At 42.3% G+C, this 13,755-nt stretch overlaps 1 protein-coding gene across 1 annotated transcript in view; it reads left to right on the top strand.

Annotated features, from left to right (window-relative positions):
* The first annotated feature begins 2,122 nt into the window (after positions 1 to 2,122).
* The window catches only part of LOC141082920 (transgelin-2-like), a 31,676-nt gene continuing 20,043 nt past the window's right edge, over positions 2,123 to 13,755 (top strand). Inside the window, exon 1 of the mRNA XM_073566973.1 lies at positions 2,123 to 2,271. The gene's annotated coding sequence lies outside the window, so the exon portion shown is untranslated. The remainder of the gene's footprint in view (positions 2,272 to 13,755) is intronic.

Here is a 13,755-nt window from a genome sequence, read left to right as displayed (position 1 = left end):
GGATTGCACTTAATGTGGTCTTGCTTTTAATGTATTTAGGAGGCCATATGGCACAGTGTTTATTAAAAACGTAGAGTAGGACCCCCACATGAGATTGCCTTGGCGCGGCGGGGTGGCTCAATTGAATTGATCAATTTTTTTGCCAAATATCTCATTTTGAATACAGTTAGATATTATGTGCATATGCACTTCATGCTATGCATTCTATCCTTAAGCGGCGCTGGCTTCTATCTTTTTTTTTTTGCAGTATTATAGTAGTTATATTCTTGCAAATAGGGGCAGTATTATAGTAGTTATATTCTTGTACATAGGGGGCAGTATTATAGTAGTTATATTCTTGTACATAGGGGGCAGTATTATAGTAGTTATATTCTTGTACATAGGAGGCAGTATTATAGTAGTTATATTCTTGTACATAGGAGCAGTATTATAGTAGTTATATTCTTGTACATAGGAGCAGTATTCTAGTAGTTATATTCTTGTACATAGCAGCAGTATTCTAGTAGTTATATTCTTGTACATAGGAGCAGTATTCTAGTAGTTATATTCTTGTACATAGAGGCAGTATTATAGTAGTTATATTCTTGTACATAGGAGCAGTATTATAGTAGTTATATTCTTGTACATAGGGGGCAGTGTTATAGTAGTTATATTCTTGTACATAGGGGGCAGTATTATAGTAGTTATATTCTTGTACATAGGAGGCAGTATTATAGTAGTTATATTCTTGTACATAGGAGCAGTATTATAGTAGTTATATTCTTGTACATAGCAGCAGTATTATAGTAGTTATATTCTTGTACATAGGAGCAGTACTCTAGTAGTTATATTCTTGTACATAGAGGCAGTATTATAGTAGTTATATTCTTGTACATAGGAGCAGTATTATAGTAGTTATATTCTTGTACATAGGGGGCAGTATTATAGTAGTTATATTCTTGTACATAGGGGACAGTATTATAGTAGTTATATTCTTGTACATAGGAGGCAGTATTATAGTAGTTATATTCTTGTACATAGGAGCAGTATTATAGTAGTTATATTCTTGTAGATAAGAGCAGTATTATAGTTATATTCTTGTACATAGGAGCAGTATTATAGTAGTTATATTCTTGTAGATAGGAGCAGTATTATAGTAGTTATATTCTTGTACATAGGGGCAGTATTATAGTAGTTATATTCTTGTACATAGGGGCAGTATTATAGTAGTTATATTCTTGTACATAGGGGGCAGTATTATAGTAGTTATATTCTTGTACAATGGAGGCAGTATTATAGTAATTGTATTATTGCACATGGGGGCCGTTTTATAATGGTTATATTCCTATCTATATGTGGCTTAAGAGAGCCCCTTTATGAGTTAGGATAATATGAAATCTGTGCTCCACCTTGAGACATTGTGAAAGGGACATTACGATAATTATTTTTATATTTAGATTGTGAGCCCCATCGGTGACAGTACCAATCATCTCTGTTAGGCTGTGTGCCCACGTTGCGTTTTTGTAAGCGTTTCCGCAGCGTTTGTGCCGGCTCAGATGCTGCAGAAACGCTTACAAGATGCTTCTAATTCATTTGCATGTGTTTTTGGCTTTTTGTGCCAATGCATGCGTTTTTAACCGCTCAGGAATTGCTTAGCGGCTAAAAACGCAGCATGCTCATTATTTTCCGCATAGCTGAGCGTTTTTAGCCTTCCCCAATGATCCCAGAAATCGCGCGTCTTTTTCCGCGCGTTTTCTGGGAAAGGGTATCCTTTTCCTGAGCGTTTAAAAACGCTAGCGTGGGCACATAGCCTGAAGCGCTGTGGAATTAATGGCGCTATATAAATGAGTAAAATAAATAACACGTCTATGCTATACCACCTAGAAATGTTTGTGTGATGACTGATGTTAATATCATGTCACTAGATTCCTTCCATTTTGCTACTCGTCTTTCTTTACTTAAAAAATTGGTAAAATAATACATATTTTAATTGCTCCCAAGTCAGAACTTCCAGCTTTTATTTTGTTTATCCATTTCAATGTGTTCTAATGAAGAATTCTGAAAAGGAATAAGTCCTAAATCTTCTCATCTATGAATGAAGCGGAGCCGTTGCTACATTGAAAAGTAGGAATTTTTGCCCTGATGAGATTACGCCCTCTACACACCCTTTTTTCTTGATTAGGGCTGACATCATACTTGCTGTTTTTTTTTTTCTGGGGCAGGGCTGAGAAAGTAGAGATCTAGAGACAGAAGCTCATTCCAGTCGTTTCCTGCTGTCTGCCCTACAATAAGGTAAGCTGTTGCTTCGTCTTCCATACTCTCTGTACAGCTTTTTTTTTAAGCTGTAGGACTATAAGTTTCAGCATGTAAAGTGCTGTGGAATATGTTGGCGCTATAGAAATAAAATTATTATTGTTATGCCTGTAGTAGATGCACCTTTAAACCCTCATGCCTGGCCTTGCATAGTGCTTGAGTATACCTATATCCAATGTGCTGAGACAGATCAAAGTCCTGTCTCTTATCTCTTTGCACTGTAGTAAACGTCTCTGTAGTTTAGTCATGGCTTGGGTATTGTATGCTAGTGCTGCTCCCCAAGAGCTTGCGATCAACAGATATTATATATTTCTGTATAGGGGATTTTGGATACATACCTGTCTAGTTAAATGAGATTTCTCTAAAGGAGGCTGAAATATGCTCTGGACTATCCGTATGGTACGGCTTGTGAGAGCATGGACATAGTTTTGGGTTGGAGGAGGTATTTTCGGAATGTTGAGTGTAGAGCAGTTAACCAGAGCTCCTTCCTCTTTGATACTGGACAGGATGTCTGACTTTATACATTAAGGCCAAGGAATGATTAAGATGGAGGTAGCAAAGTCTGAAATAAAGTAGTAGAGCATAGCCTTCTAATCCGAGCTTCATCAGCTGTAATTTGACATCCATGGAGATGCGGTCATGAGATAATGTGATTTTTGGATGACAGATGGCTTGCGCTATGTCTATGCCTTGTCGGGAGAGCCATCTCCGTGATGCTATAGGGATTCCTAATAGACCAGGGCAGTTGTTCTGCTGCTCAGGATGCTTAGCCAGTAAGAAAAAAATAAAGATCAAGATGTAGGAGGCAAGAAAATAATCTATGTTAGTCAATGGATTATTTGTAAGATCGAAGTACAAACAAAATTCAATGGTTCCTTCAATCATTGGTAGGTGCGGTTTGTAAGGTTGCTCATACATTCTTATCATACATACCTCCAACAATTATGAACCATAAATATGGCCGACAGACGTTCTTCATCGTGATAGAAACTCTTTGTAATTAGTTGACCTTTTACTCTTTGTAATGGACAATAAGTGGATCAAACCCCATGATGCTATTGGAATGGGGCTCGGATCCTAAGACTAAGAGCACCATAAATGCCAGTCTGGACCCTCTTTACCTGGCCATATTAAGGTTTATGGGGGCCTTGTAACTCTTCCTCGTCTGCAAATCTTGGGGAAGAGAAGCAATCTTTTGGTTCCTGATATTATAAGCTTCCAGTAGAGGTGACCCCCTGATGTGATAAGCTTCCATTAGAGGTGACCCTGCCTCCTGTTGTGTACACATGCATACTTAGAAAAGCAGAGCATACATGTATATATTAAGAGTTGGGAAAAATGGCTGTCTGATTAGCTAAGTTATACAGATTAAAGTCGGCCAAAGCTATGGACTTTGTTGGTGCTGGTCAACCATCTAATGTATATGATGGCCACCAGAATCTCCTATGACCGATGTTGCTTGGGAAGGGAAACTTTGGGCTTGTTGAATTTCAACTCCAGATCCTTTTATTCTCTGCGAAGACAGGCCGTTGCAAGAGAAGTCTGGCAGTGGATTACTCTGTGGTCGTTTACATGTTGAGTGTATGGTGGAGTTGGGAGAGATAGGTGTCTGATATATAAAGGGGGTTTTACACTAAGCGATATCGCTAGCAATATCGCTAAAACGTCACTGGTTTTGTGACGTTATAGCGATATTGCTAGCGATATCGCTATGTGTGATACTTACCTCCGACCGGCTCCCCCGCTGTCCATCGCTGATCGCGTGAAAATGTCCGGCTCCATTTCTCGTCGGGCGCTTCCTGCTGAGACTTCCTGCTGTGACGGCGAGCGACGCTGGACGCGGGCGGGAGGACGCAGGATCGCTGTGTGTGAAAGGTGAGTATCGTGCGCTGCGTCGCTGCTGCATCGCTGTGAGATCTTTCTGTATGAAAGCTCACTAGCGATCATTTAGCGATGCACCAGCGATCCTGACCGGGTCGGATCGCTGGTCGGATCGCTGGTGCATCACTAAATGTAAAAGGGCCTTAAGGTGTAGGCGCACCTTCACTCTTGCCTGTAATAAATGAGGTTATCAGTCAGCTAGGAAGGACAGGCATGCCTAGACAACTTGCAAAATCACCGCAGGCATTCTGTTTTCCTTCTACAATTTACTCTTTGCTCTTCAGGGCTGGATTCTCATGCTGACCAGTCTATCAGCCTAGGGGCTGTATGTCAGTGTTATCTGGTCCTCTATCAATGCTATGGAAATTCGAGGTTGTTCTGTGGTCGACTTATCTGCATACAAGATTTTCTACAGTAGTTTCCGGGCCCATGGTTTAAATTTAATTTCCTAATAAAATAGACATATCCTCACACAAGGAAAACCTCTCTGCACATTTTCCAGACTTGTCCCTGGATGATCATTTATTTCCTGTGTTTCGATAGCAGTGACATTTACCCACGGTAGGAAATTACAATAGGAGAGTCGTACAATCCAGTGTGTATAGGGTGTGGCAGGCTCGGGGTTGATTTTCTTTAACATTCCCTTCTATCTTGAGTCTCTACTAACTTAAAAAAAAAAAATTAAACCATATCAATAAAACAATGTTTAGGCTCAGATGGTGGACCATTTGATATTTTTTCATATTTTTGCCATAGCTTGAGTATGAGTGTTGCATCATTTTTACACTGTTTTGGTTGGCATTTTTACCAGCCCTTTTTTTTTTTTTTGGTTTGTGGTAGTCTGGCGGTTAATTTTTTTTTTTTTTTTTTTTCCCCAAAAGTAACAGGCTTTAGACATATTTTTTGTTGCTTTTTACATATACTTTTTTTTTTTTTGAAATTGAAAAAGTAAATAATTTGTCGTGGTTTTTCTTTCTTTTTTTTTCATGGGCTCCTCTGTACCAGAAATTCCCTAAATAAGAAAAATTTAAAGCTGAATTGTGTATTAGAAAGGGGTAGACTTGGAATCAATGTAGTTAGGCTGTTCCCAGCCCATTAGTGAGCACTGGTTGGCTATATACAAGTAGAACATGCTCATATACTGGCCCATTGAAGGGAACCTCAACTTAGGCTGCTCAAACAAAGGGCAAATTGCATCCAGGTATCGAACAGAGCAAGCATTGGAGATGAGATGAATAGAAGGAAAAAGGTGAAGAGAGAGACCCACAACCTGAGACTTGTTACAATCAATAAAACCGTGGAGAAGTCTAGTCTATCTAGTCTTGTACAAGTTCGATCTTCCTACAGATCATTCATCCATCAAGTTGCCATGACCCAAGATCAAGCCAAAGGCAGTTAAATATTTGTTTTTACTATAAAAAGCTCCTGTGTTTCAGAGAAAACATAGCTTGAAGAGCCAGCTAGAAACATAGTGAGAGACTTGGGCTGGGTTCACATCACGTTTTAGCAGCCCGTTCAACGCATAGCGCTGACGGGCTGCTAACGGTATAGCATAACGTGATCGCGTTATGCTATACCCACTAGCGCAGATGAATCATCTGTGCTAGCGGTAACGGAGCCTCAGATGCTGCAGGCCGCGTCCGAGGCTCCGTCAGCGAATGACGGCACATCGCGAACGCGTGCCGCTTTACGGCATGCGTCGCGATGTGCCCGACAATGGGGCTCAATGGCGGCGTTAATGGACAGCGTTATACCGCGGTGTAACGATTAACGATCAGCCAACTGATCGTTGCTACATGTCACATGCAATGATGTCGTTTCGACATCGCTGCAACGTCACCAAACTGGTATTTGCAATCAATCTCAGGAATATGAGTCTGTAGATAAGTAGGAAAAAACGCGTTGATAGGTGATGAGTTCAGCAAAAAAGCTGTGCTCACGTACGCTACTGAAGACATATACAAATATAGCTCACATTCAGCATCTTAGTAGGAGGGAAACACAGAGCTCATTGAACATGTATTACTGGGAAACACACAAACCTACCATCCAAACTATATTACTGGGAGGGGAAATCTCAACTTTGGAGCTGGCTGCAAACTGAATATCAGGGTGTCTAAAATGTAATTAAGATTACAGACTTAACCTTAGTGCAATTTTATAAACTAGTGGAAACCACTAACATAGGTTAAAATATGTGAAAGATGAACACAGCCTTTACATGCTTTTGGCGACTGTCATTAAGATGATACTATGGCATTTTCTTAGTTTTAATAAAGCAAGCTATAGGCAGGTTTTCATTATACAGCATTGTGTTGCCGCATATCATGATGATAACGTGTCATGCTACAAAGACAGACTTCTGGGCGGCTACATAGTGCGCAGCCCATATGCAATATATATAGCAAAACTATAAAGACAGGCTCATAATTCACCCTCCAGCAGTTATGAAAAATAAACCAAATGAAATTTGCTTATTGAAATATAATTTGGAGACCCCGCTGGGATAACATAAGAGAGCACGATCCAAGAAACTGCCTCACGTATGTTTATAGCAAGATAATGATGCCCGATTGTGACCGGACTACGGTCTGGAAATCATATGCGTCTCCAGTTAAAGAGACAGCAATCCTGTGATGTCTCATTTTCCCCTTAATAAATCTACAGTGAAATATAAAAACAGCGCAATGTAACGTTTCATTACAGCTTAGGTAATGTCGGGTGTACATTACAGGAAAGTCCCCCCTTTTTTTTCTCTTTCTGTAATTCTTTTGGGTCTGAAATACATCAGGGTTTTTAATTTGAACACGGAGTGTTTCAACATCATGACTATTGTCCAGTACTGGGCGGCTATATATAAAGTGCTCTCAGTGAGAGAAACAAAATAGGAATCTTGTGGGTATGATACCTGGGCGGCTATGTCACACCACATTAAATGGGATTCAACTATGTAATAATGTCAGATGTAAAGCTAGTTTAAGGGGTCAATGAGGCCTAGGCTTGGGATGTCCCCCCTGAACACGCAACTAAAAATCACCTCCTCATACTGTGATGGCTCTTGGCTGGGAATGATATGGCCGTGTGTCTGTGGGTGAGGGTGACTATCTCTAGATCGCTTCTAAGAAGCAATAATTTATCAGGAGTCTTATTGTTCTGTATAAAACAAATCTCCATAAATAACCTGTGTGAGGAATGAACAATAGACGCATTCAGGGCCGAGGCCTCCAGATCGCGGCCTGTTTACCATCACGGCCGGAATAAAGACCCTTTCAGGCTGTCTACGTCGCTGATGGCAGAGAAAATGTTACCACAAATACATGATGATAAAAGAGGGAGCCTTTCTGGAAGGCCTCTCCCTCTTCTGTCTGAGGAAAGTAGGATGCCCTGGATTCTCTGGGCACCGGCTCAGTCCAAGGCTGAGGTACGGATGGAAAAACGTCGACTTGGCACTACAGCTGCCAGCTCTGTACTGGGATTGTCTGTACAGTAGTGAGGCGCCTCCAGCTCAGAAAAGGCAAAAATTAAGGAGAAAATGTCACCAGATATTATACTGAGACGCCGTGTCTAACCCTATCAAGTGTTATACTGACTGCTAGGTAGCTGGAGCCAAGTTTATCGAGATACTGTCTGCTGATCCACTGTCTATTGGGGGCTGTAGCTAAGTATCATGTGTAACACTGTCTATTAATTGAATGTATTTAAGTCTGTGTGATGCTGTCTTCTGGGCTAGTGTATCTAAACCCACCATGTGAGATACAGACGGAGTCATTTTTAGTCTGGGTGACAGGTGAATAGTTAGACTGGGCCTCCCGTGTATGTCTGGACCTGTCATACTGTGTGCAGCGTCTGTAGACATCGAGGCCTTACATTGCAAATGCTTTTCCCGATGATTATTGTCCCTTCATCACAATGATGGGAGGATAAAACTTCTGACAGCCTTGGCGCATCTAGATCACTGAACCCCTTTCATAGTCGCTAGAATGCCCACAGGCGAAAACCATTATTACCATGTGGCGCTGGAAGTCTACTTATGTACGTGGGTGGGTGTGTGTGGATGGGAACGGCAGTCTGGGGTATTGCTTGATCCTGGCTAATAAATGCCGTGACTTCGAGGGACGCAAGCCATGGTCTCTACATCTGCCACTGTTACAATCTTTTATCAGCATATTCTTAAGTTTAATGGACTCATAAATACTGTCATTTATTTTATACAGGGTAATAAAAGAGGCTGTTATTAACTCTTGGCTGAGGTAACAATTCTTACTAGGCTACTATAAAATTTGAGGCAGATTTGAGCCACTCCATACAAGTTCCCCCCACCAACTCTCGGGCAGTGTACGTATAAGGCCTGTTTCACACTTCCGTTTTTTGACGTTAGTCAAAATCAGCCAATTTTCGAAAAAAAACGGATCCGCCAAAAAAGGGGCGGATCCGTTTTTTCCTCCCATAGACTTACATTAGCGGCGGATCCGTCAAACTTTTAGCGTCTCCTGGGCGGATGAGACGGACTCTGCAACATTTTTTACGAGCGACGGTCCGCCAATTTATATTGCGCATGCCCGGCAGATTCGCTGGAGCAGGGCTCTTAACTCCTGAGTAGCGTTCCGGAACAGCCGTGCAAAGAAAAAAAAAAATTCTCTCTCTCTCTCTCTTCCAGGCCGCGGCTCCGTTAAATTTCCCCTCCAGCGGATCCGTACACAACACGGATCCTGTAGCATCCGTTTAGCCCATGACGGAGGCGGATCCATTTTTAACTGCTCTGGCGGATTTGCCTCCCGTCAAAATAACGGAAATGTTAAACAGGCCTAAGCCATCTGCTTACTAGGTACTTGTCGAGAAACCGTAAACCACGTGGGTTTTGCCACGCGATTCCCGGCCACCATAGTATTTTGTTTAACCACCAATAAGCAAAATAAGTCACTTGATTTGGGGCTATTTAACATTTAAAATTTTAACTATTTTTCTAAAAAGACTGACAGCACTCCCAGTCGTGGGAGGACAGAATTGCCAAAGCCTAGTTTTGTCAAGCACATACAGTTGTATTCATATGTGTGTTGGAGGTACTGTCAAAAATGTCGGGCAAGACAGTGTAGCACCCAGCCAAATTTTGGACAGAAACTTGATGGAAACTCAAAGGACCCCATTATAATTATTATAATTACGGAAACCAATTGTGTCCAATGGACTCGAATCCTACTTTGAGCAGGGGGTTGGACCAGATGGCCCAGGAGGTCCCTTCCAACTCTATGATTCTATGACTCTGTGATTATCAGAGTCCATTGGACACAATTGGTTTTTGTAATGTGAGAAGATTATACAGGTGCCTCTTACAAAATTAGAATATCATCAAAAAGTAAATTTTTAAGTTCTTCAATACAAAAAGTGAAACTCATATTATATAGTCATTACAAACGGTGATCTATTTCGTGTGTTTTATTGCTGTTAATGTTGCTGATTATAGCTTACAGCCAATGAAAACTCAAAAGTCATTATCTCAGTAAATTAGAATGAAGAAAAAACACCTGCAAAGGCTTCTTAAGCATTTAAAAAGGTTCCTTAGTCTTTCAGTAGGCTTCACAATCATGGCAAAGACTGGTGACTTGACAGATGTCCAGAAGGCAGTCATTGACACACTCCACAAGGAGGGTAAGCCACAACAGGTCATTGCTAAAGAAGCTGGCTGTTCAGAGTGCTGTATACAAGCATATTAATGGAAAGTTGAGTGGAAGGAAAAAGTGTGGTAGAAAAAGGTGCACAAGCAACAGGGGTAACCACAGCTGAGGAAGATGAGACAGTAGACCCAACAATGCAGATGAGCTGAAGGCTGCTATCAAAGCAACATGGGCTTCCATAACACCTCAGCAGTGCATAAACACTTGAAATAGATCACTCTGTTTTTAATGACTCCATATAATGAGTTTCAATTTGCATTGAAGAATTGAAAGAAATTAACTTTTTGATATTATAATTTTGTGACACACACACACACACACACACACACACAATACTTTGTAAAGCATGTTGATCTATGTTTGTGCTTTGGGACTCTTCTTCTGGATGGAAAACTTCCTGAGATCATGGAAACCAACAGGGATAATTATCTTTCTCTCTATTACAGCTGGACCATAGTGATCACATAAAAAAAATCGTTAGCAAGGTGAAGTGTTGGGAGATTACCAGGGATCATAGCTGTCACCACTCTCTTGTTGGCTGCGCTACACGTCGATAAGATGAGACATGTTGTGATCGGTGGGGTGACCTCATATGTCTCTCACACCCTTGCTCATCATGTAATGAAAATATCACTGGCTCGAGCTATTGTGTTAATTGTTCCGTACCGGGCATGCTGTAGGGCGAGGGCGGACTGTTTGTTGAGCTTGTCAGAACGCTTTTCTATTATGTTCACACAATGGATTTCAGGTGGAGAACATTGGTAATTGTCTGCCATACAATTTAAGCTAGAAAGGTCTACAATAGTATATAAGATGAGGTACGGTGCCTTGGTGCTTAGGACTGTAGCTTTGCAGCGTTGGGGTCCTGAGTTCCAATCCCATCAAGTACAAAATCCTTGCAGATGTTGTATGCTCTTCCTGTGTTTGTGTGGCTTCCCTCCAGGTTCATCATTGCTCCAATAACATACTGATAGGGAATTTAGATTGTGAGCGCTAAAGGAAAACAGTCATGATGTATGCAAAGCAATTAAGAAATGAATGGCGCTACATAAGTGAGAAAAAGGCCAAAAGGTGGCCAAAAAGCGGCTGGACAACGGTCAGCCAAATGGTGAGGCATTCACTTAGTTTATGGTCACCAAAAGTCAGAAATGGGATCCTCTTCGTCATGATGTAATTCACGATGGCAAAAGGTTTACTAACATCCATTAAATACTGTATATATGTCGCCTTCTAAATATACCATAAAGGCTCCCAAAAACATTAGCCGATAGCCTAATGTGTGTGAGGGCACCGGCAGACAGATAGTCAGGGAAAATGTTGATCAGTCATATCTGATTTTTGCACTGTCAATCGTATTGTCTATAATAATCTTTATATAGTGCTAACATATTCCGCAGTGCTTTACACACATTATCATCACTGTCCCGGATGGGGCTCACAATCTAAATTCCCTAACAGTATGTCTTTGGAATGTGGGAGGAAACCGGAGTACCCGGAGGAAACCCACGCAAACACGGGAAGAACATACAAACTCCTTGCTGATGTTGTCCTTAGTGGGATTTGAACCCAGGACTCCAGCGCTGCAAGGCTGCAGTGCTATCTACGGTGCTGTCCTACCAGAGATAAGCTGCTGGCTTTTTCATAAACACAGGAACGCTTAGCCAAACAAGTGTTTTGGTGTATGGGTCAACTGAGATGGCTGTTGGCCAAAACGATCAGCTGAAGCAGCATTTCGCCAACAGCCATATAATGTGTATGAGGGCTGTAGGGAGGCTAATGGCCGCGTAGTCGATGGGCGGAATGTGTCAAGAGATGGCTGCTCTCTTTGATGTAACCCGGAGTATCTTCTGTAATACACGTAAGCACTGAGAGGTTCATTTTGTTCATTTAATGCAGCTGTGACCAGATTGCGGGTAGCTATGAGAGATGGGTGGGTCTGGCTACCCACATACCTCACATCTGGGTGTGGTTACAGCCTATATAATGGAGTCTGTTGTTTGGCACATGGTCTGTGTGTTGGAAGGAAGAAGGCCTCCTGTGTTTTGGTTCCAGACCGAGCCTGAGAACTGGACACTATCCCAACCTGTGTGCTCACAGGCCTGAGGGGGAGCAAAGCCCTATTATGGACATTTGGTGGTGTTGTTTTGCCTGGTCTAAAGGCTGTTTTTTTCTGTTTGTGCTTCTGGGGTTTATGAAGCAATAAACCCCCATGAACTTTTAAAGGAACAAGCCTGCTATTTTCCACCCAAGTGAGCAAAACCCCTACAGGGCCTTAAGTGTAAGGCCGGGGTCACACTTGCGAGTGTGATGCAAGAAACTTGCGTGAATCTCTTGCATCAGTACCCGGCACTGTCGCCAGCACTCGGAAGCGGAGTGTGCAGCTGCATAGAAATACATGCATCCGCACACTCCGGTCCCGAGTGCCGGGTATTGATGTGAGCGACTCGCGCGAGTTTCTCGCATCACACTTGCAAGTGTGACCCAAGCCTAAGAGTAAAATCTGGTGATTTACCAATTGATAATTTGTCAATTCTATGCTGATTATTTTTCCTTTGTGATGGGCTTTTTTCTGTGGGTCCTTTTGGATGGTTCTTTACCACTTATCCCACTAGCTGCTTAGAGTATCCATCTGCATACAATGGAGATAGCCTGGAGACTATAAAAATTCCATGCTGGATCTTGTCCTGGTGGCAAGGAGGACATGGCAGACAATTGCAACATGATATAAACTGACAGGAGATAATTTGAAGGTAATTTCCATTACTAAACATGTCTGTTATTCTGGTAGGAGGATTTACCAGTGATTTTAATGTACTAGACCCTTCCTAATGCATCTACCTTCTCATGCCTGAGCACAATACTCTTAGGAGCTCCATACTGGAGCCTTAAAGGTACTCTGTCAGCAGGTCTTTGGTACCTCATCAGAGAGCAGCATAATGTAGTCAAATAGATCCTGAATCTGATGATGTATCACTTAGTTTACTGGCTGGAGATGTTCTCACACAATCAGAGTTTTTAGCTTTAAGGGCCTGTCACACTAAGCGATATCGCTATAACTGGTGACGTTATAGCGATATTGCTAGCGATATCGCTGTGTCTGATACTTACCTCCGACCGGCTCCCCCGCTGGTTATCGCTGATCGCGCGAGAACGTCCAGGACTGTTTCTCGTCGTCGGCTTTCTGCGGCGCTTCCTGTGGAGAGACGAGCGTGGAGCCGGGCGGGAGGACGCAGGATCGCCTGGTGTGACAGGTAAGTAGCGACCCCCGTCCCCAGCGATGTCGCTGGTGAGATCTGCCTGTGTGGCAGCTCACTAGCGACCACTTAGCGATGTACCAGCGATCCTGACCGCGTCATATCGCTGGTACATCGCTAAGTGTGACAGTACCTTTAGAATCAAGCAGAGCTGAGAAACCTAACACCAGGCTCTCTGTGTACAAAGTCCATAGACAGTGAGGTGCTTAGTTGCTGGACTAGTCAGTAATGTTAATCTTAGTGATAAATCCTTAAGTTAGTACACACTTTGACAAGTGACAAATCCCTGAACTCTGTTTCAGCCACTCTCCTGCTGCCTTCAGATTACATAGAAAAAAAATCTGCTGACAGATTCTCTTCAAAGCCCCCCCACAACATTAGATTAGCACTGCCCTAACCTGCAGATATTGAAGTTCAACTTACAGTCAAATGTGTACGGGAGACCCTGACAAATGATTGCTGGAGGAGATCTGGATACAGCATGTCCGATTTCGGACTACATCTGTCTATCTAGGAGTTAAGCCGCTGCCAGAGATGTCTGGCAGTGCCCCTCTCTTTGTGAACACAGGAGTGTTCCTCCTGTCCTGTGTATGGAGGAGTTGGACAAGATAGCTGCCGAGTGAACAATTATTTGAACCATCATTCAGCTGAGAGCA

The sequence above is a fragment of the Dendrobates tinctorius genome, unplaced genomic scaffold (assembly GCF_039654945.1).
Source record: "Dendrobates tinctorius isolate UK_male_01 unplaced genomic scaffold, ASM3965494v1 ptg000019l, whole genome shotgun sequence".
NCBI lineage: Eukaryota > Metazoa > Chordata > Amphibia > Anura > Dendrobatidae > Dendrobates > Dendrobates tinctorius.
This window is presented reverse-complemented; position numbering and strand designations above follow the sequence as displayed.